We start from the raw sequence: 13,948 nt of genomic DNA, 5'->3' as shown, positions 1-13,948 counted from the left end.
AAATTTTGTAATCGTGTTTCACAGTTTCAGTTTCAGTAGACGTTCATAGCATTCTGTTTTAACAGTAATGTATTATAATTATACATGTATGCTTAGCAGCGGTATAGAAGTTACTGTATTTAGATTTTTTAGAGTCAAATTCTTTCTGGATACCTCTGTTACTATATACTAATCCAGCATGGGTTGGAACATTTTCAGAAGGTATTAAGACTCTACAAGTGGGCAGGCTCATGCTTCTTTCATTTCATATTAAATCAAGTTGAGTTGAGTTGAGTTGGGCTTTACGCCACATCGGTATAAAATCAAGATCAGCAGTTGTGTGGGGATGATATATTCATCCTGGATATCACGTCAAAATCCATTTTGGAAGTGACAACTGTCAACTACATGGTGAATATTTTCAGCATTAACGTCATTGCTATCATCACTGCTATTGTGTTTTATACTGGCATTGTCATTGTATGGCCACATAACTTTGTACTGCCATTGTAATTACTTTGCAGTTATTTGTTTATATACAGTTGTTTTTTGTATAACATTAACTTATTGTTTCCAGGATTCACAACTGTTTGGCGTGTTGCGGATTAACTCATTGCTTCAATTTGGAATGGACGCGTAACAAAATGGATATCTAGCTATCCAAAATTCATAAGCCATGACAAGATATGGAAACGTAACATTGCAAGTTAGAAGTAACTATTGAACGGAAGAGTTAGTTAACGTTTGATTGCTTTAATGTCTAGTAATAAATTGTGTTGGATGCAGAGGACGCCAACGTTCATGAAAGATGCTAAATACCAAATGTGATTGTGTGTGAAGTAATGCTCAGGCCGCAGATCCCCTTACCGTCTATCGCTACAAATTAACGGAGAATCGATCTTGCAAGAGTTTTTGGCATTTTTCAAAACTGAAAGGACGTGCCCTTCTATCCGCCGGACAGATTAACTTAACAGCAACCACCTGATTCTATTTTCCTCACCTCGTAAAAGGCATGCCTTTATTGGTGAACACGTGCGATACCAGACATAATGATCAATGAAACAAGAAATGGGAAGAAAATACCCTCATTGCAATCACAGGTTAACTAAACCAAACAGTTTGCGTATCACCGTTTGTGAACATTTCCGCTGTGATTTAGCCTCGAATCCTAAATAAAAACATCGTATTGTAAAACCCTTAACTTTGGCAAAACACGATTGCTGTTACTGGTGTTGGGATAGCTTATCGATTTAATGCAAAGTGACAGCTAGTTACGGCCAAAAACCTTGGTTCGACCTCCAAAATTTTAACAATGAAATAAATCTCAACCCTACGAAATCATATCATAAATACATTCTCGTTTGCTTTTCGTATATTGATCCGCACAGGTAACCTATTTTTGTCGTTAAACTTTCGATCACTGATGGCAAGCGAGCGATCGCTTGAGACAATTGCATGTAATGTTGATCGGATGGTCAGACTGTCCTGGATAATGGCATGTTGTGTCTCTTGGGTCTGTGTATGTGGGATAGATGATGAATAGTTTGACATTCATAACAAAAGTTGCGAGTTTCCTGTCCTTTGTATACTGATTATATATTGATTTTTTTAAAGATCAAGCCAAGACAGTTTTAGCTTTGGATGGATACGTGTTACTGAAATGAAGGGATCTTTACCCATAAAGTATGAACTATTTGCACGTGTGTGTCGGGGGGTGGGGGAGATTATGCTAACACCTGGTAACATCATTACTTGACTGTGATTGAAAACACATGCCTATGATATGGCCTCACGACAATCAATTTTCACAATTACGGGCAATACTGAGGACAACCACCCAAGTTATTCCCTATCAAGGCGTAGTGCATGTGACACACAACATATTGATTTATACGCCCAAAATATGTTTTACAGGTAGAAAATTTGGATGAGGGCATGTGATATATCTGCGGACATATTTTCGCAATGGTCGGTTATACATGTGTTCTTTAGTAAATCTCTTTTTAAACAAAAACATGCGAATAATCATCGTCGTTCCTTTATTTATTCAGCTTACTTTTATATCAAGTGTCCTATGACCACAACTTGCCAAGGTTACCATGATATCCGTACACTTTGAGGAGAGTTGAAGAGAGAAATTGAAAAGCTCTTCCCAACAATGTTCTTGTTACATCAAAGTGTCAGCTGTACTGATGTGGCGGAGAAAAAATAACGCTGGAATGATTATGTTTTTGATGACATTGACAGTTCAGGCAAAGCGGTTCAATGGGAGTCCATTGAATTTCCCTGCACGAAATGTGCATGGTGGTAAGGTTCGGCTATTATATTGTCTTGCCACTTGAAGGCAAGAATAAAAGGACGTCGAAATCCGTTCAAAACATACCATTACATCATTGTTTTCAAAGAAGGGGTGATTGTCTTCTGGAAAAGTGGTTATACATGATGCTAGAATCGCCCCCACTGAACATGAAGGCAGGGTATAACAAACGTATTCTGGATAACTACACTTTGTCTTTGGTTCCGGAAACTTAACAGAAGCTGCACTTTTATTTTCAGTTTAAATGGAATTAAGCACGCGTTAAGGAAGAAACTGCAGGCAGCTATAATAACTTTAAACATACGAATGATGATAGTGAAATTTTCTTGTCGAAAAATACCCTGAACGGGTAATGGGCAATACCGTATTATATATTTTGAAATCAGTTAAAGTAACCATTATTTGAAATGAAAGCAGAAGCCCAAGAATAGTTTCAGCAAAAGCATTCTCCTATCTGTTGATAGTGTCTAAAACTGAAGATACGTATTCAGACGTACATACATTTTCTTCCAAACCCACATTCCTTACAGGGGTTATCATAAGGTTATACAATATGTGTTCTTTGGAAAATCTCGTTTTAAACAAAAGGAAATCTCTAATAAATCACGATCATTGTTGTGCATAAATGAATGGCTTTTAACTTGTGTCTTCTATATTTATGTTGCTTCACATATATTTTGTTTAGGGTCAGGTACAGATACCAGGTATATATTGTTTAAATTCGACAAGTACTCTTAGTCGTCATTGCAACTGAACATGCATAAATATTATGAACTGTTTCAACAAAGAAACATAACGTAAATTAATACTCCAACAGTGATACAGATGTCCAAAATGCCTTTGTCGTTTCTGAATCAGTCATCAAGATTAACCAATTCTATATGTTCAAGCCCCATGGTACTACAGCATTATATCCGTGACCATTGTTCTCCAGTCAGTCATAACAGCAATTAAAGGCATAAAGTGCGCACATGCAGTACGGTTATTTTTTTCTTAATTCATTATTAAATAGATACTGTGAAATTTCTTTTAAATACACAGACATGTTCTTCAGTAGTAGATAAGGTATTTGTAAATTTAAGAAAGGATGGTTCTTCATCATAATTATCAATATGAACATTTCCCTGCTTTGCATAAGAAATGGAAAGAATTCAATTTTGAATGTTTACACTTTATACATGAACTAAATGTGGCGTGTGTAAATGTATTAAACCGTATGTTACATAAACTTCAAGTAGTTTGTCCCAAGGTTAAAATAGATATTTCCCTGACACAAGTTACTTCCCAACCCTTAAAATTTGGTCTGTTATCAATAAAAATAAATGTAACGCTGCGGTACATTGGTCTCGCCTGTATTCTTTATCTTTTTATACCCGTTGTAAGAGGTAAATGTGTCGTGGATTATATGTTTGTTTTACGGGAGTTTGCTTGTTATTAACAGCATAGTTCTGAGATACAATAACACTCATGGATAATGTCAGTGAGCTTGACGCGCAGAATCCCGTTTGTCGCCTATTACCACAAGTATGGGTTGTGATGAAAGCTAATTCCAACCTGAATATTTCCTTTTATGCTATTAGAAGCCATAGCTGAAACCAGGGTCACCGTATTGAGCATCCCTTAGACGTGTGCTCATAAGGATGAATCCTGGTTATATCATGCAACAACAGTCAAAGACACGCTGAACTCGCATAAACATCATATCAATGTAAAATAAACTACACCGGATATAAACATTTAAAAACTATATATCACAATCAGTTTGGCCACAAAAGAACATATACCAGTTACATAACTCTGCAATAACTGATGTACCAAATTGTTTATTTTAACACTCTGAGTGGGCATTCTTTCGGTCATAAAAATCACGTTTGGAACACGACCTGTTTCCTCCAATGTTTCCTCAAGACTACCACATAAATGTCGCCTGCACGAACGCAGCGCACAAGATTCCAGGACGCTTGATTTACAACCAGAAACACGGTTTTCACCATTGTAGGGATGACATATATCTATTTGTCTGAGAAGGTGCGGGTTTGGCAATAAACGGAGACCGTCGTGAAATGAGAAAAGTCAGATTCGTTGATGCGTTTCATTAGTTACCAAACGGAAGAGAGAGTGTGTGTGCGAAGTTGCACTCTTCGACTCGGCAGTTGAAAGATCGATTGTGAAAGTTGGCTGAGAAGGTTTGCTTTCATGCTGGATACACAAAAGAACTATAGAGATCACACTGTTCTATGATGATGTGACTGCCACATCAATTTAATACAGCCAAGTGGAACATATCGATGCTCATTTAATGATGTATGAATGCAACGAAAGTTGTTTGTTCCATGAATGTTTGGAAATACACAAGCGTTTTCAGCGGTAACATGATTGCAGAGACGGTAACAAACCTGTGAATTAGTGCCATACATGCATGTGACGGGCAGATTGTTAGTTATTTCTGAGGATAGTATAACGCTCGTATAATATTGACCCTTGTAGTGACCTTGGCTCAGAGTGACTTTCCCTGGTTGTGTATTGTCTACCTCCGTGTCAACGCTTGGCTGTGGAGGAGTTTGGCCACTGCTTAGAGTGAAGTAGAAGTCCCTGGAAGACAGATTGTACCTATACAAGTGCGAAACGATGGCCATCCGAGGTTTACAGAAACCAGAATCACCGAGAGAGGAGGTTGCACGGTATTGACAAATCCAGATCTGCAACATCTGTAAACTGAACCATGGTGCGAATCTGAAATTTCTTGACACCTCGCATGAATCATATTGGGGATCTTTAGATCAGACTATATTGACATAACGTTAAACTGTATTCAATGAAGCAGATCTTGCCATTGTCAGTGGCTGCCAATGTACCCTCTGGATCTTGGAATATTGACCTTTTCACTCTCAGATCAGTTCATGTTTCATAGACAGTATACGTAGCGGAGGCGCAATGAGTCAGATTGTGGCAATTTGATCGTTTATAAAAAAATAAAACTGGAATAGACCGGTCTCTACCGTTGTACAAATAACTTCCAATTAAAAACTGAATATACTAATGGACAACAATTGCACCTAATCATCTGAACTTCCATAATGAATAAGTATGCTTCCAACAGGATCATGAAAAAGCCCTTTATGTGCGACTCGAACCTGAGGCAATGTAGGGCAATTGCAATCAAGAGTCTCATATATACATATGTTGATACCGGAAAGGCTTTTGGTCTTATGTGGAGATAAGGCTTGCTATTGCTATCTGTTTCAGTGAAAGGGGTAGTATGTCACAAAAATATATTTATGTACATTTGGAATTTATTTTCCCAATTCCATTACATTTTCGATGTATATACCTGATATATAACAATTACATTGAGATCTACAAAATGCTGATTAACTAATTCATGCTTAAAGTACGAGGGTCGGTCAAAAAGTAGTCGGTCTTACTATATTCTCGATGTCCAATGTTTGAAAAGCTTCCATTTTAGTTTGTAGGAATCATTAGCAAAGTCGTATAAAAAAATTCACATGTGTGGGTAATGTGATTAACGATATATTAGTCATCACAACACATTAGGGTATAATATTTCTAGAAATAATGCAGAAAATGAAAATGATAATGGTATGCCCTCAGATAATGTCAAATAAAATATGTTAGCATAGTATTGGATGACTTCCCGTCATAATCAACATTCAAAGATTTGGATTGCTTGATTTATGTTTAGACAGGACTGTTTTTTTAAGGACACACCCATTTTAGTCTTTCAAAAACATTGTGTCCAGATATTCAAGCTGGCCCTGTTTACAATATACTGAGAGTTGACACTTGTGTGACCATTCAGTATTTACTTTGAACCTTTAGCATCATGTGTGAAAAAGTGAAAACATTAGAATAAGTTATGTCCTTATGAATTCGTCGTCTGAACGGGGTTGGGTAGTGTCTCAAAAACAAGCTGTTTCAGTAAACATGAAAGGGGAATCACTTTAACAAGCGATTGTACTTTCAAATTGCTCTTTTATCCACTTTAATATCTAAGTTTGATTCTAGCGGACGTCTAACTATCTCAAACACACAAAATGTTAGTTGCATATTTTGTTACCTGAAGTTTGTGGTGCATTTATTGCATATTTTGCGCTTTTGGGGGGTACCAAGATAAAATTTCAAACAAAATGGGCATCGTAAGGCTGGAACGTAGCAAAACCAATTTGCTTGAGGTTGACAGATAATATGTAGAAAAATAAAACATAAAAACAGCTGCATTTGTATCATTTACTAGGTCAGGCTCACTACTTTTTGACTGTCCCTCGTATTTACTTTGCTGTGACTTTTATCAACGTACCACTTCTGGCGCATTTATAGCAAATAATAGTTGACTTCTGTTTCAAAGTTTACATAATTTGCCAAAAGCCATAGCCTACATTCCAGTAGTAAAACTCTACTCCAATTCAAGTGTGACATCCCAAACGTGGCAACGTTGTGTTACATTACTATTGATAGTGTCATGAGAGGTCTTCGGAAGCGGCTTTGCACTGAATTGTGTTGCTTCAACCACAGCATAATCCAAGGCAAATTTGAAACGTATGCAACTAACAACGGCTTTCACGTGTAACTGTATTACGTCGATGGAAAGAAGTAACAAAAACATTTCCACACTAATAAAGTTTTCAACACTAGTCAATAACAGCTCTTGATTATCAGCCAAAACAAATATCAATGCACGTTAAAGACAAAACAAAATCATAATTTTAAAAAACAACAAAAAAAGATTTGGTACATAAGAGCAAGAAATCATCAGAAATCCGTGCAACTGATTGCACTGTATGATTCTGAAACAACCACGAGTGTGTGTTTATGTATCACTATTAAGACGTAATGAAACCAAGGGTTCGCGAAACGTTGACCGTTTACCGCCTCATCGTTGGCACCTATCCTTAGACATTTGGTGGAACTATTGGAAAGAATTTCCCTGTAATAATGAACAATGCACAATCTTATCGCAGCAAGTCGATGACTGGTTTACAAACTGATCCTGAAAACACACCGAAATTGCAATAGATTAAACATATTTTATTTTGTGAAACGTTATTAATTCTGCATTATCAGGAGAAAGCTGCTCTCCAGTGTCACTGAAGACGAACAGAGTATCTATATTTGTCAATTAAAACAGAAATGAGAACAAATACACTGCAAGAAAAACACCATTGCTTCTTCCTGCGTCGTCAACAGAAAATACTAAATTGCATGTGAATGTACCCATTACAATGATCAAAGCAGCTACAAGCGAACACGCGTTACAACTCTCCGCTAAACATCAAAGAAATTTCCCGTATGAAAAAGGGTCAGTCAAAGGGAAGACACTATATTACATGCCCTTCTCTGATGACCTGTCACGGTTCAGTCTGGTTCTCCTTCAGTTCACGACAACCTGCTTCATCAACCTGACCTGCATACTCTGTGTGTCCTTGGCGACTAAGGGGATTACAGCAACACGATGGGAACCAAAGACCGCAATTTGAAATCTATTTCCTGATATTCTCACGTCTTTGTATGAAGTTACACACGCCTTCTTCAAGCCATGTTAATCATACAATACCAATCACGAACAAATACGGTGGTAATTAATAACATTCAAGTTTTATTTAGATCTAACTAGATGCGTGGGAGGCTGAGAAAGTGTGGATGTTGTGTATATGGAGGTTTAACGACATGGATACACATCCCCAAATAGTTCATACGTTAGTTGTTGATGTATCTCTACGGCCTGGGTGGTTTTAGTTCATCGTCATTGATATAAGAATTCAAAAACTGATGTACAGACTGTATGAATCCGCGCAGCCATGTTCATCATCAATGGTTTAAGCCAGTTTGTGAAAAACAAAAGTAAATGCCATCTGAAGTTTACTGAGAAATCAATAGGTCAGTGTAAACTTTGGAGATAGGATCTTCTGGCATGAAACAGTCATCTCCATGGGAAGTAATGTTCCTCCCCAGTCTCATCGAACTGTTTCTTTATGCTCATGAATAAGAAGTTAACTCTAACTGGAATATAAACACAGGAACTTGACCAAGCTGTTTAACTTCAGCTTGAGGTAGATCGATGATATGAATCGCTCAATAACGGTCAAACAGCCAACTGCCTCCCACTCACGCCTCTGAATAAAATAATATTTTGCAGCGAAACGGCTACATCTGTGTCGTAATATTTAGATCTATTGATAACGACTGGCAAATAATATCCACATGATTGTATTAAACAGGGGGTATTTCATATGTCCATTCATCAACTTCCTGCAGTTTTCGTCTTTGGTGTGTACCCTTCACAGCTTTTGAAGTACATTCGAGCATGCTCATTCTTCTAAGAGATCAGAGAGGATCATGTGACGCTTGTCCAAAACGTTGTTTGATGTGGGTTACAGCATTAAAGGCGCTTAACAGAGCTTCCAGAAAGTTTTCTGGTTGACATGTGGTGGATATTGCAACTCAATACCACCAAGGGACGTTGTTACAGCTTTTCCGGCTTCCGTTATTAGAAATTGGGTTGGATGAGATTATTTGCTAAAAATGATGTCCAGTGAAATTCTTCATGTTGGCTAATACGGCTTGTTCCGGTGTTACTTAGGGTGAAAGATTGACTTGACTGTAATGTTTGTGACGGGTGGCACAGCAAAATGTGGAGGAGAAAGAAAATCATTGGACAGTTGAAATCTTTTTGAAATTATTGTGGTGTTCAGGATCCTGTGATTATATAATACTGCTTTCAGTATCAAAGAACATCCAGTGTTTGAAAACACATCACCATGCTTATAATGACACCAATTTGACACTTTATATCACTTCGACAGACACATGACCCTATCTATATCACCGGAATAAATGTCATGTCAGTACTTGTCATGTGTCTGTTATCTGACAACGTTTCCTTCAAAGAGATAATACGATGAAACCATTCTACTTCCACGCGCCTACATATCAAGAGATTCTCGATGTCATGACACCACACATTTATACCATCTTACTATATGTGCAGTTTAAACATGTTTTGCTACATGCATTCAGAAAACTTGTTTAGCAGAAGCAGTATACCGCCCCTCTGTGTTCTTTCTAATAATTAACCCTTATGATTTCCGGGTTAGACTAAGAACCAACGAATTTGTGCTGGTCGGACGTGGCTTGCAAATGGATGGGGTGATCAGTCTTGGTCAGTGCGTTATCATCGAACCCCGACGGCAAAATGCTCGCACTGTCGATCACTGGATTGTGTAGTCTACATTCGATTATTTACAGGCCGCTAACATATGGCGTAAATATGGATGAGTGTAACAGTATAAAGTCCCATTTCCTATAATTACATTGCAATTTGTTCTGGGGTGAAACATAGGGAATGGAAACTGATACAATAACGATTTTGTTACATGTCAAATACATCGTTAGATATTTGGTTTAAGCCCTGGCAGTGACGGGAATATAAAATATCTCAACGGACATAACTGAATGTTGTGACTTTAGAAGCTTGTAATAGTTCTGTCAATCATCCGTTTCTGGTTACTATCAATCTTCATTGCATAAAGAGCCTCGCAAGTAATTCTATTACAAATGTGGGGCGGATATTCTAGGATCACCTTGTGGGAGATCATCGTTTGTTCAATGGAATCCAATTTACTACATTGTTTTATGAAAATCAGAATAACGATTTAATGCAGCTACTTTACATGTCTTTGCTGTAATTTATTGCAAACATAATTATGATGAATAGGAATGAAATTCAGGGGAAACCTTAACACTGTTTTAAGTCTTCATCTGTTTTGCTATGACGGATACACGCGATGAAGTACTTCGTTCTCGGGACATCCATCATTGTGTATACGTTTAAATTATCTCAGACAAAATAATAGTCCTCTTCCATCTGAAGTGTGGACGGAGTGTGGATTTGTAGCATGGGTGATAGTACTGAATGTTGAGATTATTATTATTATTATTATTATTACCCCAAACTTCAGCACAATATAAACGAATTGGTTGGATTTGCGTAGCAAATATCTGAATGTAAACAGAATAATCGACAATATCTAGTATATACAGGTGATGAATAACTTCCAATAAAGACCCTATACGCCAAGATGGCACATCTTGTATCCATTTATTAAATGTACATGAGGGTGCAAAGAGAATACCTAAATATCTATACGAATCTACTTTTATAACATTATTTCCTTTATAAAGCCATCTTTCGTGCTTCGACAGGCGCCCACCTCTTCTAAAAGCTACAATACTTGTTTTCTCCAAATTTGCTGTTAGACCCCACGTATCTGCATATTGTTCTAAAATGTTAAGTTGTCTCTGTGTACCAGATATTACATCGAGGACTAAAATCCCATCATCAGTAAATAATAATAACAATACCTCGATCATATCAGGGAAGAGCTGAACACCATATTTACAATTATTAGCATAATTTAATTTATGATGATTGCTAAAAGCGGCGTAAAACTAAACTCACTCACTCATTTATGAAGAAAGAAAGTAAAATCGGACTTAAAATACAACCTTGCCGAAAACTGACTGGACATTCAAAGTAATCAGTGAATATATTATTATTACTTCTAACACAAAATTGTACAGATCTATGAATACACTGAAGTGCTCTTAACATCTTTCCACCTAATTCAGATGAATATATACATTCCCAAAGTTTATTCCAGTGGAGTCAAAGGCCTTCCTAAAATCTACAAAGGTTACATAAAGCTTCTTTTCCTTCTTCAAAAATCTTTTTTATATTAAAGCATATAAAGTAAATATATGGTCCATAGCAGAATACCCATGTCGAAATCCAGCTTGGGTTTCTGTAAGTTTATCACGAATAGTAGCCCAGTTAGTCAATCTCTTATTTAGTATACAAGCATATATTTTACTTAATGTAAAAAGAAGTGAAATTCCCCTGTAATTATCTGGATTATTTCTATTGCCTCTCTTATGTAAGGGATGATAATTGCCTTACTCCACTGCTCAGTAAATAATGCTGAATCAAACATTCGATTAAATGAATTTCTGAAAAATGGAGTAATGAGAGTTTCAGAACATTTCGGCAACAATATGATCATGACCAGATGTTTTACCATTCTTTATATAGGTGATGGCATCATGAATTTCTACCTCAGCAAAATGGCGATTCAAGAATACATTTATCAATTTCATCTAACGGTTTATCATCAAACACCTTAAAATCTACATTAAACTGGGTATCTATACTATCAAACACATTCTTGAAATGGTTCATCCACATGTCTGGTTCAATGTTTGAAGTACTAACATCTGTGCGAGAGAGACTTAATTCCTTCCAAAATCTCGACGAGTTTTCGACATTATCATACAGAAACCTTCTTTTGTTGTTCTGGTAATTATATTTTGACATTCCACATACATATTTCTATTTATTTCTAATCTGACAGTAAAACCGTCTATTTTCATGACTTTTATTATTATTAAATCTTCTCAAGTGTTTTTCTCTCTTCTTGTTTGGCAATTTTACATTTCATATTATAAAAACTTTTATGCCGTTGTTCAGCTCTAATTCTAGCTGTTCTTTTCATACATTCAGCAGCTGAGACAATAGCGTTTACAAACATGTCTACGCTCTCCGTAAGATCATCCTCAACTCTCTTAGTTATATCATGTAACCAGGGGTATGACGTATGTGTTGTGTAAGGCTATGGGCGGTTGCTTGGATTGTTTCCAGCTATATGGCGGTGGTCTGTAAATAATCGAGTCTGGACCAGGCAATCCAGTGATCAACAGCATGAGCAGCGAATCTGACACCCATCGCCTCTTACGACAAGCATGGGTTACTGAAGACCACTTCTAATCCGAATCTTCACGGGTCTCATACATTTAGTGTTTTGATTCTGGGAATATCTACCACATAAAGCACGTTTTACGACCAAATACCCTTTAACTGGAAGATTGGACTGCTTGATGGGTTTTGTCTGATACGCTGGTTCATGATGGAGTGGCTCGATCATTTTTTTACAGTCTTTGCCATGCTTGTGGATTTGATTTAGATGTCTATCCATGGTAGGGTGCGGAATGGAAACTGATATTTACAACAATATTTGGAATAGACTGAAAATAAATTTCCAGAACCAAAGACAAAGTGTAGTAATCCAGAATACGTTTATCATTCAATGCCATCATGTTCAGGGGCTGGCGAATCTAGCAACATACATAACCACTTTTCCAGGAGATAATCACCCCTTCTTTGACAATAGAGGTGTAAAGGTATGTTTTGAACGGGTTTCAATGTCCTTTTATCCTTTACCTTCCAAGGAGTGACAAGACAATATAATAGCCGAACCTTACCACCAGGCACATTTCGTCAAGGATAATTCAGTGGACTCCCATTGAGCCGCTTTGCCATACATATCCATCCAAAGCTAAAACTGTCTTGGCTTGATCTTTAAAGTAATCAATATATACTATCCAAATATAGAAACGCATATGCGTTTTGTATTTTTCAAAATCTATTAATTACCTATTGTGTTCAAACTATCGTCAAAATATGCAACAAAAGTGTTTATAACATGTAAAAAATCAACTTTACCTGAATTTTTTACCTGATTTTAATTAGATTTCTTACAAGGATAAAAAGGCATCACCATAACGCAACGGAAATCACCTTCCAGTTGAAATTTTGCAGCAAAGAGCATGCATTGTCTGGTTATAAAAATCCAGATTACTTTCGGAAATCGGCATTCGTTTTGAAGGAGTTTCAAGGTCAAATAACTACACCTACGCTGCGACTCGGAGTATCGCAATTAAAAGAATGCAGGCTGGAGATTACCCATCTTCTGTTGCCAGGCGTCTGAATGTTAGTCTGAGCAGGATATCAAAGCTTACAGCTCGTTACAACCAAACAGGCATAACAAATGACCCTCCCAGTACAGGCAGACCTCGAGTCACCATAGTAGCCCAAGATCCGTACGTCCGGGTACTACATTTGCGTGGTCGTACTGCCACGGGTGACAGCACAGCAGCCAGGGTGCCTGGACTTCGGAGGATATCCGGTCAAACTGTACGGAACAGGTTGAGAAAGATTGGACTGAGTGCCAGGACATCCGACGTGAGGACCGTGCTACGTCGTCGCCATGGCGCTCAGCGTCCCCGTTATCTAAAATTATTCACTTGGTTGTATAGACATTTCCTTCGTCTAAAGTGATGCAGACATTCATTTCCTAAAGTCTATTTGAGGACAAGTTATATATATTTGAAAATACAACATTTTCGCAACATATTTCTGGTTATGCGTTTCTTTTTTTGGAATAGTATACAAAGGACAGAATAGTCTCAACTTTCGTTATGAATATCAAACTTTATTCATCATCTATCGCACATACACAGACCCAACAGACACGATGACATGCCATTATCCAAGACAGAGTGGCCACCGGTTTAACATTACTTGTCTCTAGCGATCTCTCGCCGGCCATCAGTGATTGAAGGCTTAACGACAAAAATAGGTTACCTGTGGGGAGCAATATAGGAAAAGCGATGAGAATGTATTTATGATATGATTTCGTAGGGATGAGATTCATTTCATTGTTAGAATTTTGGAGGTCGAACCATTTGTTTTGGCCATAAATACCTGTCACTTTGCATTAAATCAATAGGCTATCCGAACAC

Source organism: Haliotis rubra, unplaced genomic scaffold, assembly GCF_003918875.1.
Source record: "Haliotis rubra isolate DU_JTF1 unplaced genomic scaffold, ASM391887v1 Scf2, whole genome shotgun sequence".
NCBI classification, from domain to species: Eukaryota; Metazoa; Mollusca; class Gastropoda; order Lepetellida; family Haliotidae; genus Haliotis; species Haliotis rubra.
This window is presented reverse-complemented; position numbering follows the sequence as displayed.